The 26,223-nt window shown below is 43.1% G+C and overlaps 1 non-coding gene across 1 annotated transcript; it reads left to right on the forward strand.

Moving 5' to 3' along the window:
- Window positions 1-23,710: 23,710 nt before the first annotated feature.
- On the forward strand, window positions 23,711-23,782 carry trnah-gug (transfer RNA histidin (anticodon GUG)). The gene has a single exon. It is a non-coding gene; the product is annotated as a tRNA-His (tRNA).
- The last annotated feature ends 2,441 nt before the right edge of the window (window positions 23,783-26,223 follow it).

Genomic DNA, 26,223 nt, shown 5'->3' on the forward strand with positions numbered 1-26,223 from the left:
AACACAAAAAGTTAGTATTCATGTACAGCAATTCATCAAGAGCGCAAATGGAATGTTCGCCTTTATTGCAAGCAGGATAGAGTAGAGAAGTAGAGAAGTCCCGCTACAAATTTACAGGTTATTAGTGAAGCTACACCAGAAGTACTGCATACAGTTTTGGTATCCTTAGTTATGAAGGATATACTTGCATTGGAGGCAGTACAGAGAAGGTTCACGAGAATGATTTCGGAGATGAGACCGTTGACTTATGAAGATAGGCTGTGCAGGTTGGACCTATACTGATTGCAGTTCAGAATTATGAGAGGTGATGTGATTGAAGTTGGTAAGACAATGAGAGGGCACGAAAAGGTGATGCAGAGAGGATATTTCCACTCATAGGGGAAACTAAAACGAGGGGACATAGTCTCAGAATAAAGAGCCGCCCATTTAAAACGGAGATTATATTTTTTTTTTCTCAGAGGGTTGTAAATCTATGGAGTCGTCTGCCCTAGACAACTTTGAAGGTTTGGTCATCATATATATTTAAGGCGGGGCTGGACATGTTTTTGAGCGATGAGAGAGCGAATGGTTATGGTGTGCATGATGGGAAGTACAGCTTAGTCCATGACCAGATGAGCTATGATCAAACACATTGCCAGCTTGGGCTCGAGGAGCCAAATGGCCTATTTCTTCTCATATTTTTATGTTCTTATGGTATAAAAAGATAATTTGATACCGAGCCATATCAGGAGAAATAAGAATAGATGAGCAAAAGCTTTGTCACAGAGCTAGGTTTCAAAGCGTCCGAAAGTAGTGGAGAGAGGTGGAGGGCATTAGCTTGGAATTCCAGAGATTAGGGCTCAGGCAGCGGAAGGGGATGACCAGCGATTGTTGAACGATTGTAATCAGGGATACTCAAGATGGCAGAATTAGAAGAGTGCCTATATCTCCAGTGGTAATAGGGATGGAGGAGATTAATGGCATTGGGAGGGGCGAAGACATGACGAGATGTGAAAACAACAATGAGAATTTTGAAATCCAAGCATTGCTTCAGCGCGAGCCAATATCGGTGAGCGACCATCTGGGTGCTGGGTGAATGGGATTGATGCCAGTTTGGAGACAGTCAGAGAGATTTGGGATTATCTCAAGTTTACGTAGGGTAGATCGTGGGAGGCCAGTAAGGAAACCGTGGGAGGTATCCTGATCCCTCCTTAGTTCTCCTGATGTGGCTCGGTATTATATTATCGTTTTTTACTATAAGAGCATAAAAAATAGTAGCAGAAGTAGGCCATTTGAATTAGGAGGTTTTATGTGGAGGTCAAGATGCAACGTGATTTCGCGAGGGTGGCAGAAAAGCTGGATAGGAGGAGGTGAGGAAACGCTTTGATTGTGGCTCGACTTCCCGATTTCTCATATTTCAATCAGTGAATGGTTCATATCCGCTGTTGGAGTGTAAATAATGGAACTGAAATAAATATAATCAGGGGCTTGACTCTATCATTATCATCATTACATGAATGTTAATTGTAGACAGGTTGTGATTTAAATAATAAGGTGTGTGATTCTTGAGTTAATCATAATGTTATCAGAAGTTTGCAGGTTCGAGTCTTGTCTTGGATGCATTATCCGCTAGTTAATTATATTTTAACTTTATAAAACCAAATCGCATGTCCAATCATTCAGTTGATGAATGGTTGATGAACAGCGGTGTACATAAAATGAGATATTTCACAACTCTCAAGAAAAATATATTCCACTGAGGAGGAAACGGCGAAAGAGAAAAGTTAGCCTTCCATGTCGAACTACTGAAATAAAGGACGGTATCCAAATCAAAATAGGACATACAATATGGCCAAAACTAGTGGGAGGCAGAAGATTGGAAAGCGTTTTAAAGCCAACAAAGAATGACAAAAATGATTAATAATGGGAAGATAGACTTTGAAAGTAAACTAACACGAAATATAAAAACACATAGCAAGAGTTTCTATAGGTATATAAAAATGAAAATTGTGGCTAGGCTAAATGTTGGTTCTTAAGAGGACGAGACCGGGGAATTACTAATGGGAAACACGGAGATGGCAGTAACTCTGAACAAATACAGTGTATTATTCTTTACGGTAAAGGAAACTAATAATATGCCAACAATGGATAGTCAAGGGTCTTTAGAGGGGAAGGAACATAACACGATAAAAATAACGAAGAATTTGGCACTAAGTAAGTTAATGGGACTAAAGGCAGATAGTTCCCCTGCACGCGATGGCTTGCATCCTCGGGTCTTAAGAGAAGTAGCGGCAGAAATAGTGGTTGCATTGGTTGCAATTTACCAACATTCCCTGGAATGTGGGATGGTCCCAGCAGATTAGAAAACAGCAAAAGTAAAACCCTATTTAAAAAAGGAGGCCGATAAAAACGCAAATAAATGTAGACCAGTTAGCCTAAATTCTGTGGATGTGAAGATGTTGAAGTCCATTATTAAAGAAGCAGTAGCAGGAAACTTGGAGAAGCAAAATTAGGTCAGGCAGAGTCAGCATGGATTCGTGCAGGGAAATGAATGTTTGGCACATTGGCTAGAATTCTTTGAGGATGCAACGAACAGGGTGGATGAAGGGGAACCAGTGGATGTGGTCTATTTGGACTTCTAGAAAGCCTTTGACAACGTGCGACGTAAAATATTACTGCACAAGATAAATTTTCACGTGCTCGGTGGAAATATATTAGCATTGATAGAGGATTGCCTAAAGAACAGAAAACAGAGAGTAGGAATAAATGCTTCATTCTCAGGATGGGCAATCAGTAACCAGCGGGGTGCTGCACGGGTCAGTGCTAGGATCAAACTATTTACAATCTACATTAACGACTTGGTGGAAAGTAGCGAGTGTAACGTAGCTAAGTTTGCCGACGATACAAAGATGGGAGGAAAAGCAATGCGTGAAGAGCACAGAAAAAATCTGCAAAAGGAAATAGACAGGCTAATTGAGTGGGCAAACATTTTACAGATGGAGTACAATGTTGGAAAGTATGAGGGCAGCAACAATTAAGAGCTATTTATTATTTAAATTGGGAATGATTGCAAAATGGTGCTGTACAGCCGGACCTGGGGGTACCTTTGCATGAAACACAAAAATAAAAGTGTTCAGGTAAAGCAAGTGATCAGGAAGGCCAATGAAATCTTCGCCTTTATTGCAAAGTCGATTGGAGTATAAAAGCTGGGAAGTCTTTCTACAGTAGTACAAGGTATTTGTGAGGCCACGCCTGGAATAATGCGTGCATTTTTTTTCCATATTTACGAAAGGATGTACTCGCTTTGGAGGCAGTACACAGAATTTTCACGAGATTGATTCCAGAGATGAGGAGGTGACAGATGTGGAAAAATTGAGTCGTTTGGCCCTCGACTCATTGGAATTCAGAAGAATGAGAGGTGAGCTTATCGAAACGTCGGAGATTAATTGGAGGCTTGGCAAGGTGGAAGCAGAGAGGATGTTTCCACTGATAGGGCAGATTAGATCGAGACGGCATAATCTTAGAATCATAGGCCGCCCATTTAAAACTGAGGTGAGGAGAAATGTCTTATTTCAGTGGGTTGTGGATCTGAGGAATTCGCTGCCCCAGGGAGCTGTGAAGGCTGGGTTATTGAACATATTTGATGCGGAGATAGACAGATTTTTTATTGTTAAGGTTTTAAAGCATTATGGAGAGCGGGCAGGGAAGTGGAGCTGAGTCCATGAGCAGTGCACCCATGGTCTTACTGAATGTCGGAGCTGGCTGGAGTGGCCAAATAGACGACTCCTGCCACAATTACTCATATTCTTACCTTCTCATTTTGTTCATATTCGAAAGAAACTTTGGAATTCCTTCAGCATCAACCCACAGATTGCAACTGAGATAAACGCAACGAGTGATAGCGGCAGATTTGGGTAAGATGGCGGAATAGACAAGAGAGATAGTTAGATCAAAAACAGCCTCCGAATCCAAAAGGCAGCGACAGGTAGCTGACTGAAATTAGTCAGTGGAGTCAAATCCATCAAGTTGTGGTTTGGCTCCGTGGCTTACGTGGTCGACACACTTATCTAATATAACGCGATAGTCTTGGGTTCAACCATCAGCAGCGTCGAATATTTTTTCACTGCGCACAATGGGCGAAATTCTTCCCGCGTGAAAGGGCTTTGAAATATAACGACCGCTGCACAAGTTGCCATTCTGAATTGACACTCCAGTAGCTGCAGGGTTGAGGTGGAATTCCACCGCTGCCATCATTTCTGGTTGGGCTAATTTTCGCTTGAACAATAAAATCCAAGCAGTGCTGTGTATGACTTTGTTTTTGTCAGACGAAACTTGCAGTAGCTGATGTGGGGTGTCGTAATTATATAGTGGTTAGTATCCTGCGTTTTGGCCGCAGCAACCTCGGTTCGAATCCGAGTTGTGGCACAGTTTGCTTTTTATCTTTTGTCCTCTGCAGCACCTGCTGATAGAACACAGCAAAACATCAATCTTTACTTTATTAAACAAGAATTATTTTGTTGCCATTAGAAACATGTTTACTCATTCAAATGAGCCTGTTGTCTCAGCTTTTTCTGCCTTCCCTAAAACGCTCCACTTAACAACTGAAGTGGCGGCAGCAGTGGCTGTGTGGGTTAATGGATAAGGCGCCTGACTTCGATGCTGATGAAGTTCTGTCGTGAGCATTTAATTCCCCTGGTCAATGGTTTATTTTTCTCTGCTTTGAATCTGTGTAACAACATAAAATTTCTGGTGCTACCTCAACTGAAGCAACGGAAGGCCTTTTACTGACAGACGCAAGTTGTGCTCTTTCAACATTGTTGCAACCAGGTGTATGGGCAGGACGAGCGTTGAGTTCCATTTGTCGCTGGGGATTGCTATTTGGATGCAAAAAGCAGAACGCTGAGTGACTGATTACATTCTTGCAGTAAAACGTGTGGCCGAATGGTAAATGCAAATGTCTGCTAATGCATTATGCGCTATATGCACGGATGCGAATGTAATCCTCGTTGTTATTGCTTTCAACATTTGATGCTTCAGTTTATTTTGTAAATCACCATAAACTTAATGTCCAAATTATCCTTTGGCTCCAAACATGCTATACTCAAAAAAAATTGTAGGATTATGGGGAGTGGGACTATTGTTTAGCTCTCTCACGGACACAGCACAGGCAGGATGGGCGTTAAAATTTTATTCTTTAACGACAGAATATGAGATTTCAATACGTCATGAGTGGCTTTCTTTCTTTTTATTGGAGGCTCGTTGGTCTAGTGATTTGATTCTCGCTTTGGGATTCTCAGCTTTGAAATGTCACAGATTCTCGGTGCAATTCCCGGACTGTTGTCACAAGGGTTTAGAAAAAATCACATTTTTGCAGACGAAACGCACTGAAAAAAGATCAATAATTTAAGTTAAAATGTGCGAATTTACACCTTATTATGTACATCGTCCGAAATCACACGCTTCACAGCAGCAACGTTACAACCAAATAACTGAGTAAAGTTATTGCATTCCGGGTGTTTGCGGCTGTGTGTCTCATTGGATGTGTTACACACGTGGAGGGTGTGAAGAGGCAGAGGATGAGGAGCGGAAATTCAATGAGTGGGAACAGAGAGGAGCGGCTGTTCGTAGAGCGTGAGCAGAGAGGCGCGGCTGTTTCCAGAGCTGGAGCAGAGAGGAGCGACTGTTTCAAGATTGGGAGCAGAGAAGAGCGGCTGTTTACAGAGCGGGAACAGAGAGGAGCGGCAGTTTACAGAGCGGAAGGAGAGAGGGGATGCAGTTTACAGAACAGTAGCAGAGCTGAGTTGCAGTGCCCAGTGCTGTACCTGTGACGTTTTCGAGCAGTTGCTGAAGACATTATTTTTCAGCATCTGAAGTACTTTGCTCTGCGTTATTTTCCTTCAATTTATATTAAAATAATGCAATGATTACTTGAGCTGGCTTGAAATTAAATAACAAAACTGTTATGTATGTAACTATGTTATTCTTGCCATCAGAGGACGCGACTGTTCGATTCATAATCGTCACCTGTACACAAGTTCAGGCAAGTGCAGCGCCAGTATAAGAGATTGGCGGACATTTTGCTTAGGCACTCTGGAGTTGGAATAAAGAATTGTTAATGAAGAGAGCGCTGAAAAAACAGGCTCTCTCTAGTCTACCCGGATGTAAGTTACCACGTGGAAACGCGGCGAAACCGGCAGAATATTTACCACAAACACGCGGCTAGTCACGTGACATTGATGTTAGTGTCCCCCTATTTGTCCTGAATCACTGTCATGGTTCCAAGTGGATTGCTGGCACTGTTTTTGCCAAGGAAGGGAATAGGACGATATTAATCACACTGTTAAATTCCAAAAAGTGCAGAGAGCAGTTAGATCAGACCAATTTGCGATTTACTGACAACCAGGTACGACTTGAAGAGGACATCACCATCGACGATCCACCAACACACACACAACCAGCAATCGAACTCGTTGTCAATCACGAGGATGAATCCAGCATTCCTGACAGTCCGGTCAGAGCAGCCGCGTTGCAGTGCAGAAATGGTCCGGCCAACTCACACGTGCCAGGGTTTGTAATTAGACGATAAAACAGGGGGCGAAAGGCGCTGGATCTCCTCAACTTGTAAATAACTTGTACCGAAGGTGGGAGTGAAGCTATGCATATAACTATGTAATACTTGCCACCAGAGGGCGCGACTGTTGGAGTCCGAATGGTCCCCTGCACACACGTGCAGGGCCAGAATAAAATAATGTCTGGCATGTTGCCTAGGCACTCTACAGTTGTAATAAAGAAGTCTAAGGACACAATAACTACAGCTCACAGGACGCAGACTCGTGGAGTTCTTCTGTATACGACAAAAACAGGATAAACTTTTATGATTCGGTGAAGAATACTCGCCTGCCACGCAGGAGACATGGTTACTGTGCAAACAATAAATATAACACATCCCTTAAATATTGTTGAAATATCAAGTATAAATTAAATAAAAACAGTGTGCGAAAATCGAAAGGAATAGATCACTTGATTACGGGAATATCTATTTCACCAACAATGGACAGCTCTTCCTTCAAAGTGAGGCTGGCCGAATGAAAACGTGCGATCTAAACATGATTGGAACCCGCTGCTGTCTGATGTGGAATCAGAACCACTACCATTGCAGCACATGATCGAAAGCCGACAAGTGCAACCGCATCTATAGGAAGGGTATAAACAGGACATGGTGACAATTCAAAAAAGGTCAGGCAGTATCCATGGGGAGCGAAAGACAGTTAATGTTTCAGGTGCATAATGATCCCTCAGAACATGTCTATAGGAGGGTGCAGTGAGGAGCAGCTGTTTAAATGTGGAGTAGAGCAGCCACGGGTCCGATTCCAGGCCAACCATGATCCCCCAGTTTTACGAACCAATTTCAGTAAACAAATTAAATTTAAAAAGTTACATGAAATACTGTGCAAAGAATACTCTCATTTGTGGGTTTCAGCCCGTCATGTCACGGTCTGTGATGCTGCTCCATTTGCGAGTGAATCCCGGTGCTACATATATTGGCCAGACTGGGACTATGATCATTCTGAAACAGTTCAGTTGTCGATTTTCTGAAAGCTGACTGCCCTAATTGCTCAATGCAGCAACAGAATATGTATAAAAATCCGCTTTTGACAATTCGGCATAACTCGATTCCGAAGCTGGGCATTCTGTGTTTCAACTCTGTCACCGCGTGGCTGGTTTATTGTTCCATCAAGATGACTATGTCATCGTCTGGGTGACGGATCGCAACGAGGTCCACAACACCCACTCCATGACAAGAGCTGGTGACTGCTGGATGGACCACTGCCTAATCCACTCTGTTACGTAAATTAATGTTGACTCAAAACAGCAGCGTGAACAGAAACGCTGGCGCAAGAAAACCAAAGCTGGAGCACTCAAATACCCTCCTAAGTAAGCCCTATTCAGACAATGCCCCCAATCAACTTCAGTAATTCCAGTCAACAGGAGACACAGATTGTCCAAAGTGCCTGGTCTGCGTTCAAGGCCACGATCTTCAGCACCTGTGTCGAGACGCTTCGTAAATCCATCAAGAAACATCAAGACTGGTTCGACAAGAATAAGCAGGTGACCCAGGAACTAATAAGCCACATTGCAAGGCAATCTTGAACTGGAAGCAGCAGCAAAACTGGAGTGCAAGAAATCACTTATTTAGACGTCTGAAGGCCGAGGTCCAAGGTAAAACTAGCGACGTAACGAACAGATGATGAAGGGAAATAGCACAGAATATCCAGCAACTTGCTGATAAATACGGTGTGCATGGTTTCATTGGCGCATTCAAGACCAACTACGTTCCAAGCAGTGAAGTTTGCACACCAATGAGGGCAGGATTGGAATATTATTGACCAAGGATAGTGAGTAAGTCATTGCATGCTACCCACTACCAACTCAGGATAACCACAGCCCGGCATGAGATTCAAAGGCCAACCAGAAATTGAAGAACAACAAGGTCTCAGGAGCGCCTGGAATCCTAGCTGCAGCACTAAAGCATGGCGGGTTATTATTGTTGGCGCGAATTCATGCAATCAATTCTCTAATTTGGAATGTGGAGTTCATGCTGGGGATCTCGGAGACGCTGTAACAATGGTCATCCTGAGGAAAGGTGAAAATCCGAATGCAGTAATTACAGAGGAGTTTCCCTGCTCTCTGCCCCAGGGACAATCATCGGAAGAATGCTTCTCAATCACTTTCTCCCAGTACCTGACGAATCGCAGATTCGCCGTGCTAATTCCGCCCACTAAGGGGCAGAATGGACATGATCTTCACCGCGTGCACAATTCAAGATAAACGCAGGGAGGAGCATCGAACTCTCGACACGACCTACTTTGAGCTCAAAAAGGCCTTCGACACCCTCAACAGTGAGAGATTATGGAGTGCCCTCCTCAAATTCGGCTGCCCTCAAAAGTTGTTCACTCTCCACCGCCTGATTCACCATGACATGCAAGCCGTGATGATGACCAACGGATCCAAATCAGACTCAAGAAAGGTGCGAATCGTAGTCAAGTAAGGCTGTGTCGCCGTACCAACACGCTTCCAGATCTTCCTTTCTGTAAAGACCAATCTCACCCTCAATAAGCTCTCCGCTGGCTTTGAGCTAATCTACACAATAAACAGGAGACTGTTGAACCTCCGTCGTTTCCAGCCCAGATCCAAGGTCGTCCCATCATCTGTGATTGAATTACAATATGGTGACAAAGCTTGCGGCTGTGCACATTGGGAAGTCGAACTACAAACCTTTGTCAATACCTTCAACGAAGTCTATGAGAGCGTGGGCCTGACATTAAACATCCATAATTAAAAGCTTGAATACCAGTCACACCCCTCCACAGAGTGTGGCCCCCTTATTTTCAAGATCGAATACGAGACCTTCGACAACGTGGAACATTGTCCATATTATGTCAAAAAGTACAATATCGCCTTGAGTATGTCAGTGCCTCATTTGGTCGCTTGAGGACGAGAGTTTTCGAAAACCATGATGTCAGGCCCGGCACAAAGCTCATGGTCTACAGGACAGTCGTGATGCCCGCCCTACTACTTGCTTCAGGAACATAGACTATGTACAGCTGGCAATTTGAAGCACTGGTGAAATACCACCAGTGCTTAATCGGCAAGATCCTGCAAATACATTGGCAGTATAGGCGCACCAACGGCAGGTTCCCTCTCAGGCTAACATCCCCAGCATGGAAGCATTGACCACGCTACATCAGCTCCGATGGACGGACGACGTCGTCTGCCTGTACAGTACTGATCTGCCAAAACAACTGCTCTATTCAGATCTCCAACAGGGCATTCTAGTCCCTGGTGGGCAGAAGAAATGACTCAAAGCCTCCTTGAAAAATTGCAACATCCCCACCATCACCTGGAAATCTTTGGCCCAAGATGGCTCAAAATGAGGGAAAGCATTTGCGAAAGCGCCAAACACGTCAAATATTGTCCATCTACCCTCAAGCCCCATCAGAAACTTATATATTGCAATAAGATCATCTCTCCTCCTTCTAATGTCCAATGCGTATATGACCAACCTGTTCAATGCTTCTTCATACGATAACCCCTTCATCTGTGGAATCAATCTCGTGAATCTTCGCTGAACTGTAGACAATGCAAGGATATCCCACCTTACATAAGACCACAACTGCACACAGTATCCAGGGGTAATCTCACCAATGCCCTGTACATCTGTAGCAGAGACTCCCTTCTTGTATACGTTATTCTCCTTGCAATAAAGGCAACAGATTAATTGCTTTTTCCTCACAACTTGCTTTCCCACCTGTACCTCTATTATCAGTAAAATTGCATACTTTACATTCGGTCCCTTCATCCAATTCATCAATGATTGTAAATATGTGAGGCCCGAGCACAGATCCCTGCGAGCAACAAATGGTTGCACTTTGCCAACCTGAAAATAACCCATTTTTTCCAGATTCTGTTTACTGTTAGTTATCTAATCCTGTATCCATGCTAAGGTATGACTCCCAAATCCGTGATATCTCATTGGGCAAGGAGCCAATTTCGCCCTCTTTGTACGTCAGACCCTGTTATTACAAAAATCTTCCGACTCACGCCGGAAGATTTTATCTCTCGCTGTAGTCCGGGTTACTCAGTCAGTTCCTTCACGGTTCAGTGCTGAATGTTGCTGTTGAACCATGCGAGGCGTCATGAGTCGTTTGCATCTTAATTTTCCCCTCCATAACATCGTCCGTTCTAGCCTTGCCTCAGCTCATCTTCTGCTGAAATCCCCATCCATGTCTGTGTTACATCTAAACACAATATCCTGCGAACAAATACATATAAATGATCCAATATGAATAAAATTAATGGTAGTAATTTGGTCTAATTGAATCCAGGCGAGGCCTGAGAAAAGAGCATTGCATCATGCTCCGTGAAACAAATTACATCGAATGTACTACACAGAAACAGGACATTCAGCACATCTGCTTCATGTTCCCGTTTATGCTCCACACGCGCCTCCAAGAACCCCTCTTCATCTGAACATATCAGCAGAAAATTTTAATTCAAACCATATGGTCTGATTTGAGTATCCATCCAACATATTATCTCTCCTCACAGCTGTAATTGTTTCTAAAATAAATTCAGCGACCTCCCCCCTCCCTCAGTTTTATCCCACTCTCTCTCCTTCCTAAAAGCAATGGGACAAGGAATGTGAAACTGCTTTACCTGCCCTGTTTTTCAGCCATGTCTCAGTAATAGCTATATTATCATACTCCTCGCTGGTGCTGCTTTTAATCTCTCTCTTGGCTCCCTAAATTCTGCCTGCAGGACCTGCTCCCTCCTTCTACCTATATCATTCCTACCATAATGGACCATGACTGACTGTTCATCCTCTCATCCCACCATCAACTGCTGCCATTCATTGATATGCTTGACCCTGGTACCATGGAGGCAACATATTAGTCGAATTCACTGCCCAAGGAAGCAGTTGAGGCGAGCTCATTGAATGTATTCAATCACAGACAGATATATTTTTAACCAATAAGGGAATTAAGGGTTATGGGAGAGGACGGGCAATTGGAGCTGAGTCCACGGCCAGATCAGCCATGATCTTGTTGAATGGCGGAGCAGGCTCGAGGGGCTAGATGGCCTACCTCTGTTCCTAATTCTTATGTTCTTCTGTTCTTATACCATTCTGGAGTGATGTCTGCGGCCTGTCTGCTCCCCGAACGATGGAATCCTTTGCCACTATTTTTTTTCCACTCATCTTCCTCGCCGTTGTACATGTGAGCGAGCATTGGTAGCATGGACTTGGTATTGGCTGCTTTCCCCGATGAACTCGATGTACTCAGAACAGAATGCCGGTGGGGAGCGAGATGCACTCAGGGGACTTCTGCACGTCCGGGCTGGTCCTGCTTTTCTGTCTGGCGGCCAGGGATCCATTATCTGCCCGCACACCCTTAAGCTGCGTGATGGCCACCTCAAGAAACGTGATATCCACGAAGTTGCCGGCCTCACGGATTCACTGTTGTGATTGTCCAAATGATACCCTTCCACCTGCTCAGCTTAATTACCTAAAGCTAAGTAAAGAACCGCCATCTGCTTTATTGGGCTTGCTACATACGGGCTAATAGAATGTTCTCCTGAATGCAATTGAGGAATTCTGTGCCGTCTATAACTATTACACTGATTGCATCCCAGTGAATATTAGAGTAATAAATATCCCCAATATTAATGGCTAATATTTATGCATTTGTCTGACATTGGCAACTAATTTCTTCTTCTATCTCCCTCTGACTGTTTGGGAACCTATTATACACTGCCAGCAGTGTACTTACTTCTTTTTGTCCTTAAGTAGAACCCATTTAGACTCATTTGTAGATCCTTCTAACATATCATCTTCTCTCACAGCTTTATATTTTTTGTAATCAACATTGTCGCGCACTCCTTCTTAACCCTATCTCTGTCTTGTTGAAAACCCTTTAACCAGTAATGTTGGGTTACATATGCTGCGCTCTTTATGCCCTAAGATCACTAAGATAAAATAACTTAACGTGTCGATCTGTGCCTTCAACTTCTCTGCCTTATTCACAATACTCCTTGCATTTATTAAGATGCCATTAGGCACGGGCAGACTCATGTTGTGTGTAATATCCAATCTTTAATGCTCTCTCTTCCGAACTGCCTTGCGACACATCTAACATCTATATCTAGCTCTGTTCTTCTCCTTTCTGATTCGATGCTTTACCCTTCCAGTGAAGACGTGACAGGAAGGCTGTTTCCAATGGGGTTCCGCAGGGTGCAAACTCGGTCTCTTGCTTTTTGTGGTGAATACCAATGATTTAGACTTAAAAGTAGGGTGTATGATTAAGCCTTTTTCTGATTACACTGATGCTGAAGAGCAATTACTTAGGCAGATGGGTAGAACAGTGGAAAATGGAATTCAATCCGGAGAAGTATGAGGTATTGCATTTGGGAAGAGCTATCAATCCAAGAGAATACACAATCAATGGTAGGACACTGAGACGTGTACAGGAACAGAGGGTCCATGGAGTGCATGTCCACAGATCCATGAAGGTAGCAGGATAGTTGCTGAAGAAAGCATGCAGGATACAGATATTTCTTCGGTGAGGCACAGAATATAACTGCAGGGCGCTTATGCTTGAAAGGAATTACACATTAATTGTGCCACAGCAATGCTGTTCTGGGCGCCATATTACAGGAAAGATGTGATTGTACTGGAGAGATTACTGGGCAGATTTATGACTAGATGAAAATTCTGCCGCTGAATCAACATTGCACCGAATTATAATTAATTTTACTTTCCAACCTCAGCAACTTATTTGGACCAATTTTATTTCATAATATAAACGGCGACACAGCACCAAAATAAATGGCAAAATAGAGCGGATGCAGCATATGGAATTGTTCAATGAATGCTGGAACCGTTCGGCAGGTCAGGGAACATCTGTGACCAGAGAAACATAGGTCCATGAGCTCTCGGAAGAAATAATATTTTGCAGCATTAATTCAAAGAATGACAGGTCCTGTGTGATTTTCCTACCAATCTTTTTAAGCTGCTTAAAAATAGCACAGATAAATTATTAGCAAGCCCATACAACTGCAATGGTTGATACAGGGATCGAACCCGCGAATTTAGCCAAATTAGCATCACAATCTAACCAACTGAGGTAACCAACCTTAATGTGAATGCTTTAATTCAACATGCTTTTGTGTCCAAGGCTTATATTTTCGAGACGTCTTAAAATCCTGGATCTATCGTTCAACTACCGGCAAAAAACTCTCTTCATTCAGCCTGCAGCTATCAATCATTCAATACCCTATTGGCAGCTGCTGTGCAGATATTACTGTAAAAAACGACCAAATCCAACAGATTATGACATTCGCATCACACAAGTGCCAGGCAAGCGAGATTGAAACCTGCGCCGCATGACATTCAGCGTCATGACATCACATATTCCCCCACCAACAACATCCTTGGGGTTACCATTCACAACAATCTTAACTGGAAGATCATCATCATAGGCACTCCCTTGAACTCGAGGAAGGCTTGCTTTCACGCCAAAAGTGAGTTCTCAGTTGAGTGCAAAGTCCAATATGGGAAATATATTCGCTGTCACAGGTGGGACAGACGTTTCTTGAAGGAAAGATTGTGTTGGGAGTCTGGTTTGCCGCAAGATTATTTCAATGCCTGCGTTTTCTTTCTGCATGCTGTCGGCGAAGAGGCTCGAGTTGCTCAGCGCCCACCCGCTCTTCCTCCACTAACGGCGGTCTTTGGCCAGGGACTCCCAGGTGTCGATGGGTATGTTGCATTTTATCAAGTAGACTTTGAGGGTTACCGTGAAACATTTATCTGTCCACCTGCGGCTCGCTTGCCGTGTTGGAGTTCTCAGTAGAGCGCTTGCCGTGGGAGTCTTGTGTCAGGCATACGAACAATGTTGCCGCCCTACGAAGCTGGTGGAGTGTGGTCAGTGCGTCGATGTTCGGGATGTTTGCCTGATCGAGGACGCGAATGTTGGTGCTTCTCTCCTCTCAGGCGATTTGCAGGATCTTGCGGAGATATCGTTGGTCGTACTTCTCCAGCGAATTAAATCATTTACAAGATATATATTCACAGTGGCAGCAGGTGATTCGTGGTATTCCACGTGGAGGACGTGGAGCATGAATGCCGGCAATGACTGGTTGGGCCAAATGGATTGTTACTGTGTGGTTGGTAATGAAGACAAAAGGTGAAGACTGCAGGCGATATGTACTGGTCAGGTTGGCAGAACAGTGGCAAATAGAATTAATTCCAGACAAGTGTGACGTAATGCACATGGGGTGGTCTAACAAAGCAATGAAATAAATATTAACGTGGACGACACTGAAACAAATGGGCATTGGAGTGCAGGTCCACCATGGAATGCTAGCCTTTATTTGTCGAAGCATTGAATAAAAGAGCTAGGACATAATACTTGAATTGCATAAAACACTGGTTTGGCCGCAGTTGGACTACTGTCTGCAGTTAAGATCACCACATTTCAGGACAGATCTAACTGTACTGGAAAGGGCGCAGAGGAGATATACAGACATGTTGCTTGGACATTAAAATTTAGGTTTTGTGGAAACATTGGAAATGCTAGGTTGGTTTTTCTTGTACGAGTTGGCACATAATTGAGTTGCATTTAATTATGAGGTGCCTAGATAGATTGTGTTTCCCTTGGCAGACGGGTCAACAACTAGGAGGAACAGATTGAAGTATTTGTGGGGTGGGGGGGTTAGATGAGCAATGAGGGGAAATGTCTTTACCCCGTGGAAGTCTGGAAATCGCTGCCTGAATGGCTGATAGACGCAGAAACCGCCAGATATTTTAAAAATACTTGGATGTGCAATTGAAGTGATATAACCTACAGGGCGAACTTAGCGCTGGAAAGTGGGAATTAGTCTGTAAAGCTCTTGGTCGGCCGGCGCGGACACGATGGGCTGAAATGGCCTCCATCCGTGCTGTCAATTTTTGCATTTCCTACATTACAACAGTCACTTTAAAAGTAATTAATTGGCTCTGAACCGGTTTGGGAAGTCCTGAGGTGAATGTCGCTGTAGGAATGGTAAGTTTTTTCGATTTACCGCGTCCGAAAAATCATATGCTAATAATGCCGGTTAGGTCAGTAACCCCAAGGTGGCGGTTACGATCCCCGTACTTGCGATTTGTTTTATTATTTTATTTGGCGTGGGGCGGGTGGGTTTGCGAGTATCTCACAAGTTTGTTATATTGAGCAGCTTTAACATTTATGAATGAAACACACACGCGACCTGCAATTCTGTGAAGCAATGATGAAAAACCTTACTACTGCCGGGAGCTCATGGACGAGCGGAGTGTTTCCAGAATTTAATGAACAATTCCATATACTCCGGGATTTTGTGACTTCGCGTATTTCAATCAGTGAATGGCTCACAGCCACTAATTGGTTTGCAGTGCAAAGTATGGTACCGATATAAATACAATTCCGGTGGGTAATCGTTAATTCTCACCATTAGTCTCCATTCTAGCTGTTAGCTTGACTCGTTGCCTAATTGATAAGGCGTTCGACTTCCTTATAAATGCTGATGTTATCAGAGGGTTCGAGTCCGAATGTGGTCGTTTGTCAAATCTTGTTCAATTTTATCAAATCAGATCATTTATTAACTGAAGGTGAATAATTGAAGGATGATTTCTATCCAAATATTGCATGGCTCTTGATTAAAAGGAATTTTTCATGCTGTTTCCGATGAGTATTTCACACGGATTTTTGCAAATAGTTTCCATCAAATGAACATTCACGAATTAATGCCGATAAATTATTAGTGTTTCCAATTCGAACAACAACTTCGCGGCAATCAGTGCAATACAGGCCACTGGATGGAATTGTGATCTGATTCTGGGCCAGTGATATCCACAGGGAGTCGATTAAAAAAAATACAAGAGGAAATCTGCTGCGAGCAGAGCTCGATCCTGTATGGGTAAAAGCCATGAATTCCCAAACCAAGGCTTCACTACACATCCATCGCAGCTACAAAATGGTGCTGTCTAAATAGTGCAATAATAACAGACCGTTGACCTGCATGCTTTCCCTATTGTATCTCCCAGCCGATGTGAAAATTAAATCGTGAAATCGTAGAATCTCACAGCACAGAAGGAAGCAATTCGGCCTGAAATGAAATGCATTACTTATTTGGAAAGATTGAAAAGACTGATGAGCTTTTCTCTAGAAATGACAAGGCAGATACTGACATTACCATGATGAAACGTTTTGATCGGGTTGACGTAGAGGAAATATTTGCTATTGTACTCGAGTACAGAAGTAGTGGTCATAAACATAAGCCACTCACCGATAAATTCAGTAGGCAATTCAAGAACACTTCATTAACAAAGGGTTGTAAGAATGTGGAAGTTGCTACCACGAGCAGGAGTTGAGGCAATAGCACAGATGCATTTAAGAGGCATGTACCTAAGTAAATGTATGACGTAGGAATTGAAGGATATGCTGACGATGAAGTGAGTTAGGGCCGGAGGGCACACGTGTGCAGAATGAACTCCTGCAAAACATGTTGGAGAAAGTGCACTCGTTACGTGGTGCAAATTTTAAATGACATCATATAAAATGCTTTTTAAACAACAACAAAAACTTCAATATATGTAGCGCTTTAATGTACTGAAACGTCCCAAAGCGCTTCACAGGAATATAATGGAATAAAAATTTGACACCGAAACGCATAAGTAGAAATTAGCACAGGTGACTAAAAGTTGGTCAAGCAGATTATGGTTGATAATAATGACGAATGCTGTGCACTGCTGGAAGATATCAATGAACTGATCAGGTCGGCAGAAGGGAGGTTAATGAAATTCAGCTCGGAGAACTGTGAGATAATGCACAGGAGCAGCCATGATGATATCGAATGGTGGTGCAGTCTCGAAGGGCCGAATGGACCACGACTACTCGCATTTTCTATGTTTATAATGTTTGCATTTTCGAGGGTCAAAATGGACTTCTACTCTTCTTGGAGAAAAAATTCAAGAAACTGATCAACTTCTGCCGTTCCTATGCCTTCGGCTTGAAGTGTTAATGTCCTGAACCTTTCCCTGGGTAAAAGTCTGAAGGGGCAGAATGGCCTCCTCCGAATTCTATTAAACAGGATAGTGCGCCTCCTCGTCATCTATGCAGCAGGAGTTCTTATAAAGCAAGCTGATAAATATTACATGTTGGGACACTCATATGTGCAGAGGTGCAAAGTACCTTGCAGTGCATGTCCACAGAATCCTTGAATATAGTAGGCGAGGTAGATATGATGGTTGAGACGCAACATTGGATAGTTGCCTTTTTAGCTGAGCCATAGAATATAAGATCGGGAAAGTTTTGCTTGAAATAAATAAAGCACTAATTAGGCTGCAGCTAGAGTATCGCATGCTATTCAGGTCACCGCATCTGGCTACCCGAGCTGATCGCACTCGTGAGGATACAGAGTTGATTTACGCAGGTGATGTCTGGAATTGTGAACGTAGCTATGAGGAAAGATTGCACAAGCTGGGCATTTTTTCTTTGGAACAAAGGAGGATGAGCGGGGGAACGTATTGAAGTGAATAAATGATGAGTGGCCTGGATAGAGTGCATAGAATGGATGTATTGCCCTTAGCAGAGTGGTCAACAAATTGGGGGCATAGATTAATGTAATTGTTTGGAGGATACACGGGAATTGAGCCGAAATGTTTTCACCGAGGGGCTGGTGTGGTTTTGGAACTCACTGCCAGGTTTTGGAACTCACGGCTCCGGACCAAGAGCTAGGCAGTAGGATTAGTCTGGATAGCTCGGATTTTATTCAGAATTTAGGTCAGAATTTCTTGCGCCGCACAGTGCATGTTGCAGCAAATCGGTACTTCAGAGAAGGGAAGCCGTCGACACTGCATTTCCTGTTAAACAAGTGGCTCCCATCCCATCCACTGTTCCTCTGGGTTGTCTTAGCTCCTGAGTCTCTCACAGAGGAGCAGGAGCAAGCCGTCGAGCCGGCTACATCAGGACAGGATGAATCGATTAACCCAATGAGCCAGTTGCAAATTACAAGAGGAAGCCATTCAGCTCCTTGAGCCTTTAATACAAGAATAGTGGATCATCATTCGGCTTCTCATCCTGCTGCATAGATGACGAGGAGGCACGCTATCCGGTTTAACAGAATTCGGAAGAGGCCATTCTGTCCCTTCGGACTTTTACCCAAGGAAAGGTTCAGCACATTAACACTTCAAGCCTACGGCATAGGAACGGCAGAATTGATCAGTTTCTTGAACTTGTTCTCCAAGAAGAGTAGAAGTCCATTTAGACCCTCGAAAATGCAAAATTAGAAACATAGAAAATGCGAGCATTAGTGGGCCATTCGGCCCTTCAAGACTGCACCACCATTCGATATAATCATGGCTGCTCCTGTAAATCTACATCACATTCCCGCTTTTTCCCCATAGCCCTATCTGTCTTTCTTGTTTCGATATCAATCTATCTCTCTCAGATGTATTCAGTAACTTGGCCTCCACAGCCTTCTGTGGTATAGAATACCACAGGTTCACCAATATCTCAGTGAAAAAAAATCCACATTTCGTCCATAGATTTCCTACCCCATATCCTGATTCTGTGACCCCTTTAACTAGACATCCCAACCAGGGGAATCATTCCCCCCGCATCCAGTCTATCCAACTCTGTAAGAATAGTAGTCGATTCTATGAGATCCCCTCTCATTCGTCTAAACTCCAGTGAATACAGTCCTACTCGATCCAATTTCTCCAAAGTCCTGCCTTCCCAGGAAACAGTCTGGTGAACCTTCGCTACATTCTCTCCATGGCAAGTATATCTTTCTTGGGTAAGGAGACCAGAACTGCACGCAATACTCCAGGTGCAGTCTCACCAAGGCCATTTTAATTGTAGTAAGACAACCTTGCTCCTGTATTTTGGTCATGTCTTCACGGAGGAAGAGACAAAAAACCTTCGGGAAATACGAGGGGACCAAGGGTTTAATGAGAAGCAGGAACTGATGAAAATCCTTACTGGTGGGAAATTGTGCGCGGGAAATTAATGTGATTATAGGCCGATAAATCCCAGAGGCCTGATAGTCAGCATCCCAGAGTACAAAAGGAAATATCCCGAGAAATAGTGAATGCATTGTTGATAATTATCCAACAATCTATCAACTCTGGATTAGTTCCTATGGACTGGGATGTAGTTAATGTAATACCACTTAAAAAAAAATGGAGAGAGAAAACGTGAAAATATAGATCGGTTAGCCTTATATCAGCAGTGGGGAAAATTGGGAATCAATTATTAAAGATGAAATAGCAACGCATTTGGAAAACAGTGACAGGATCATCCAAGTCAGCATGGATTTATGAAAAGGGAATAATAATTGACAAACATTCTGGAATTTATTAAGGATGTAACAATAGACTGGACAAGAAATAACCTGTGGATGTGGTGTGTTTAGACTTTCAAAATGCTTTTGACAAGGTTCCACACAAGAGATTAGTGTGCAAAATTAAAGCTAATGCTATTGGGAATAATGTATTGACGTGCATAGAGAACTGTTTGGCAGACAGGAAGCAGAGAGTCTGGATAAACGGATCCTTTTTCGAATGGCAGGCAGTGACTAGTGTGATGTCACAGGGCTCAGTGGGGGGGGGGGCAGCTATTAACAATATACATCAATGATTTCGTTGAAGGAATTGAGTGTAATTGCTCCAAGTTTGCAGATTACTCTAAGCTGGATGGCGGTGTGAACTGTGAATGGAACGCGAAGAGGCTGCGGCGTGACTTCGACAGGTTAGGTGAGTTGGCAAATGCGTGGCAGATGCAATATAACGTGTATAAGTGTGAGGTTATCCACTTGGGTGCAAAAACACGAAGGCAGAATATTTTCTGAATGGCGGCAGATTAGAAAAAGGGGAGATGTAACGAGACCTGTGTGTCATGGTATTCCAGTCAGGAAAGTTGGCATGCAGGTGCAGCAGGCGGTGAAGAAACCAAATGGTATGTTGGCCTTCATAGCTGAGGGATTTGAGTATAGGAGTAGGGAGTTCGAACTGCATTTGTATAGGGCCTTTGTGAGGCCTCACCCCGGATATTGTCTGAAGTTTAGGTCTCATAATCTTAGGAAGGACGTCCTCGCTATTGAGGGAGTGCAGTGAAGGTTCAACAGACTGATTCCCGGGATGGCAGGACTGACATAAAGAGAGATTGAATCGACTGGGCCTGTATTCACTGGAGTTGATAAGTATGAGAGGGGATCTCATACATCCATCTAAAGTACTGACATATAAAATGTGTCCCCTGAGTCTGGACTTTCCGATGTTGGGGAAGTCCAGAATCAGAGGACATATTCTAAGGATAAGTGGTAAGACATTTCGGATTGAGATGAGGAGAAACTGCTTCACTCAGAGACTTGTTAACCCGTGGAATTCCCTATGGAAAAGAATCGTTGATGCCAGTTCATTGTATCTATTCAAGAGAGAATTAGATATGGCCCTTATGGCTAAAGGGTTCAAGGGGTATGGCAATAAATCTGGAAAGGGGTGCTGAGTTGAATAATCAGCCATGAACTTAATGAATGGTGGTGCAAGCTCGAAGGGCCGAATGGCCTAATCCTGCAACTATGTTCTATGTTTCTATAATTCTATGTTTCTTCCTACTCAAATCCTCTTGCAATGAAGGCCAACATAGCATTTGCATTCTAAACTGCTTGCTGCACCTGCAAGTTTGCTTTCACTGACTGGTGGACAAGGATACCCAGGTCCCTCTGTTCTTCGACATGTCTGAAGCCATAATCATTTAAATAATATGCTGTCCTTATGTTTTTCCAACCAAAGTGGATAGCTTCACGATTATACACGTTCTACTGCATCTGCCATGTGTTTTCCCACTAACTCACCCTATCTAAGTCGCCTAGCAGCGTCTTTGCCTCCTCCCCGCAACTCGCACTAGTTTTGCTTCGTTGGCAAATTTGGAAATATTACAATTGGTTCCCTAATCACAATCATTTATATGTATTGTGAATAGCTGGATCCCAAGCACTAATCCCTGTGGTGCCCCACAAGTCACTGCAGGCCACTGCACTCTCCTTGATTAATCCATGTATTTCTCAATGAACACTTATTCCGCCCTTAGAATGTTTTGCAACAATTTTCCCAGAACCAAGTTTAGCCAGACTCCATCTGCCCTTTTATAATTTTTATGCAAATGTACAACAGTAGAACTCTTTCAGTCCTCCGGCTCCACACCTGTGGCCAGAGAGGAATATAAAATGAATGTTAGCGCCTCTGTAATTACCTCTACTGCATCAGTTAGCAGTCTGGGATACAGTTTAGCTAGGCCTGGGGAGATATCCACATTCATTGCTGCTACGTTCCTAAATAATTCCAATCTCACTATATATCTTTCATCTAATATTTCACACTCTTCCACCTGAATGCAATGTGGCATCGCCACTCCCTTTTCTGAAAACAGATGAACTTTAGTCAGGAAGAACTATTTCCAGGCCATCGAACTTCACGTAAAATTTACCTTCACAATCTCTAATAGGCCTGACTCTTCCTTTAGATAATGTCTTGCATTAATGTACATATAAAACATGTTCTGTGATTCATTGATTTTACATACAAACAATTTTTCCTGCTCTCTCTTTGCTTTCCAAACTTCCATTTTAAATTTTACCGCCACACTTTCTGTACTCCGCTCGGGTTTCTGCAGATTTGAGCCCTTGGTGCTATCAAAAGCCTCCCCTTTTGCTTTAACTACCCTGTATGCCACTTTAATTCCTGGGGCTTTAGATTTATTATTCCCACTCTTTTTCTTTAAGGGAACATACTTGCTCTGTACCATCAAGTTCTCCTCCTTAAAGGCCTCCCACTGCTATGAAACTGATTTACCTTCAACAGTTGTTTCCAGTCGACTTTGGCTAAATCATAACTCAGCTCAGTAAAACTGGTTCCCCCCCCGAATGAAACTTTTTATTCCTGGTCTATCTTTTTCCTTTTCCGCAACTACACAATATCTAACTGAATTATGATCATTCGCAGCAAAATGTTGTCAAATTGATACTCCTACCACCTGCCCAGCTTCATTCCCTCACTCTAAGTCCAGAACCTTTGTTGGGCTTGCTACATACTGGATGAAAAACACATTCTCCTGAATATGTTTTAGGAAGTATTCATGCTCAATACCTGTCACATTAATTATATCCCAATTAATATTAGGGCAGTTGGAATCGCGTTGGTGTCACAGATTCGTTTTGCACGTAATTGAAGCTAATTCTTGCGAGTCCGAATATTGTATTTGCCTCATCACAATAAATAACATCTTGTTATGAATTTTTGCTGATTAGTTGCCCAGTTTCAAAAGTAGTTTGGCTGATACACTCAGAATAAGGGGCCGCCCATTTCAAACTGAGATGTGGAGACATTTCTTCTCTCAGGGACTTATAAATGCCTGGAATTATTGGAGGCTGGGTCATTGAATATATTTAAGGCAATGATGGACAGATTTTCGAGCGATACTGGATTAAAGGATCGGGCATTGAAGTAGAGCTGATTCCATGATCGTGTCAGCCATGATCTTATTGAATGTCAGAGCAGGCTCGAATGACCATATTGCCTACTCCTGCTCATATTCCTTATGTTGTTTTGTTCACATTTAGTTCATGTTCAAAACAAACACTGGAAATCATTCGGCATCAACCCACAGATTGAAGCTGTGATTTACGCAGCGAGAGATAGCATCGGCACACATGGCGGAATAGACAAGGGAGGTGGTTAGATCCAAAACGGCTTCAGAGTCCAAAAGGCAGTGACAGCAATCTGATTGATAGCATTCAGTGGAGGGAAGTCGGTCGTGGTGTATTTGGCCCCGTGGCTTCGCTGATCAAAGCGCTTTCTTTACAAAGGAGAAACCTGCATTCAACTCCCAGCGGGAACCAGGCTTTTTTTTTTACAACGCAAAATGGACGAATTTATTTCCGTGTGAAAGGGGAACAATCCTTTTAAACGTAACTGCGGCTGTAGTCACTCCTATTCTGGATTAACGCTCTATTCGCTGCAGGTTGTCGGTCAAATCCCACCGCTGACATAATTTGTCAGGGCTAAGTTTGGCCTCATCAAATAAAAACATGTTTTCTAAACAGTGCTGTGTGTGGCTTTGCTGTGATCAGGGTCGAAATACCGGAGCTGATGTGGGGCGCCGTGATCGTATAGTGGTTAGTACACTGCGTTGTGGCCGCAGGAACCTCGGTTCGAATCCGAGTCATGGCAGAGTTTGCCTTTTATCTGCTGATGGATCATAGCAAAACATCAACCTTTTCTATATGAAATAAATATTCTTTTGTTGGCGGCAGAAACATATTTACTCATTCAAACGCGCCTCTTGCCTGAACTTTTTCTGCCTTCCTGAAACAATAGCCCTTTGCTTACAATTCTCCCCAAATAATTATTGTGGCGGCTGCACTGGCTCCGTGGGCGAATGGAAAAGGCGCCTGACTTCGATGCATACGAAGTCCGATGTTAGTCGTTTAATTTACCGTGTGAAACTTTTTTCCACTGTTCTGAATCTGTTTCAAAACCGATCATTTCTGGCGCTCTTTCACCTGAAGTAACGTAAGGCCTTCTACTGACAGAGGCTGATTGTTAATTTTCAACATTTTTGCAACTGGGTGCACAAGCGGTGAGTTCAGTTTGGCGCTGGGAATTTCTGTTTGGATTCAAAAAGCAGAAAGCAGAATGATTGGTTACAATGTTCCAGCAATATGAGGTAGCAGAGTGCTTGAGGCGAAGAATATTCCAATCAATTGTGCGCTATATGCGCGGATTCGAATATAATCATCGTGAACATTTCATGCCTCTGTTTGTTTTTTTAATCACTGTAATCTTCATGGCCAAATTAAGCTTTTGCTCTAAGTATGCAGCACTCAGCTCATTTCACGTCAAAAATTATAAATGTGTGCATTAATGGGAAACATTTGTCGGATTACGGTGAGTGGGACTAATTCGATACCATTCGCAGGGAAACAGCACAGGCAAGGTGGAAGGAAAATCTTTCTTCTTCACTTTCAGTTAATTAGATTTCAATGCGTAATGAGTTTCGTTGTTTTATATCGGAGAATCTGCGGTCCAGCGATTTCATCTCGCGTTAACATTTTCAGGGTTGAGCTGGGACAGATCCTGGGTGAAAATCCCACATTGTCGTCACTATGGTTTCGTCAAAAATCACCTTCTCACAGCCGATCGGCTTTGCAGAAAAGATTAACGTTACATTAAAAGCCAGTGAATTTGGCTTTCATTCCCACATTTTTCGAAAGACAGAGCTTCACAGGAGCAACGTTCTAACCAACCAATTGAGTAAACATGTAGGCACTTTACAACCTTCCGAACTCAAATGTAAATTCAACAAATCGCATCCGAACCAGTGCTCCCGTTCTCTCGGACAGCAGATGCTGCTAATGGTTCTGCTTTTCACACGAACACCTGACCTGGACCATCATTTGTTTCTTTACCGCCCTACTACCACCCATTTTAGCGAGTCACTAAATGGGCGAATATTGACAAGGTAAAACTCTTCCATTACAGTAATGTCATTATTGGCCATTGGCTGAGTATTTTGGATATATAAGGTGTATTATATATTACGGAGTATATTCACGAGAGAAATCCCTTCCATATGAAAAATGAATCAATATCGGGTCATGAGCTGTGTATATTAGAAAGTGACTGGGGACTGAGTGTTCAGCGATTGTATTCATAGAATGAAACAATCCGATCTTGCGAAATATGCGTTGTCTATTGGAACGTCAGTGAAACGTAAGTATCGGGGAGAGCATATGGAGAGGATGAATCCCTCCAATTGCAGTAATGTGTCAGAATTAGGTATGGGTGACGTATATTGGAAATATAATAATAACATAAGAAATAGGAGCAGGAGCAGGCCATAAGGCCTCTCGACCCGTATGTACACAGGTGTATTTCTCTGACAGCTCCCCATAACCCATTATGCCCTTATCGGTTAAGAAACTGTCTATCTCTGATTTAAATGCATGCAATGACCCAGCCTCCAAAGTTCTCTGAGCCACGAATTCCACAGCTTTACAGCAATCTAGGAGTAGTAATTCGTTCTTGTTCCAGTTTTAAATGGGCGGCCCCTTATTCTAAGATTATGCCCTCTAGTTCAATCTCCACTATCAGTGGAAATAGCGCCTCTGCATCAACCTTGTCAACACTCCTCATAATGGTATACGTTTCGGTAAGATCAACCTCTGAATCATCTGAATTCCAATGAGAAGAGGACAAACCAATCAAACTTTCCTTGTAACATTCAGCGGAATGAACCTAGTGAACCTTCTCTGAACTGCATCCAAAGCAAGTATATTCTTTTGTAAATTTGAAAACCAAAACTGTAAGCAGGGTTCCACGTGTGCTCACCAATACCCTGTCCTACTGCAGCAAGACATCCCTGCTTTTATCCTCCATCCCCATTTCAATGAAGGCCAAGATTCCCTTGTCCTTCCTTATCACTTGCTGCTACCTGCATACTAAACTTTGTATTTAATGCACCAGGATCCCCAGGCCCCGCTCTACAGCATCATTTTGAAATTTATCTGCATTTAAAAATAACTTGTTCTTTGATTTTTTTCTGCCAACATGCAGACCTCACACGGTCCAACATTTTACTCCACCTTCCAAATGTTTTCCCACTCACTTAG

This window comes from Pristiophorus japonicus, unplaced genomic scaffold (genome assembly GCF_044704955.1).
Source record: "Pristiophorus japonicus isolate sPriJap1 unplaced genomic scaffold, sPriJap1.hap1 HAP1_SCAFFOLD_35, whole genome shotgun sequence".
Lineage (NCBI taxonomy): Eukaryota > Metazoa > Chordata > Chondrichthyes > Pristiophoridae > Pristiophorus > Pristiophorus japonicus.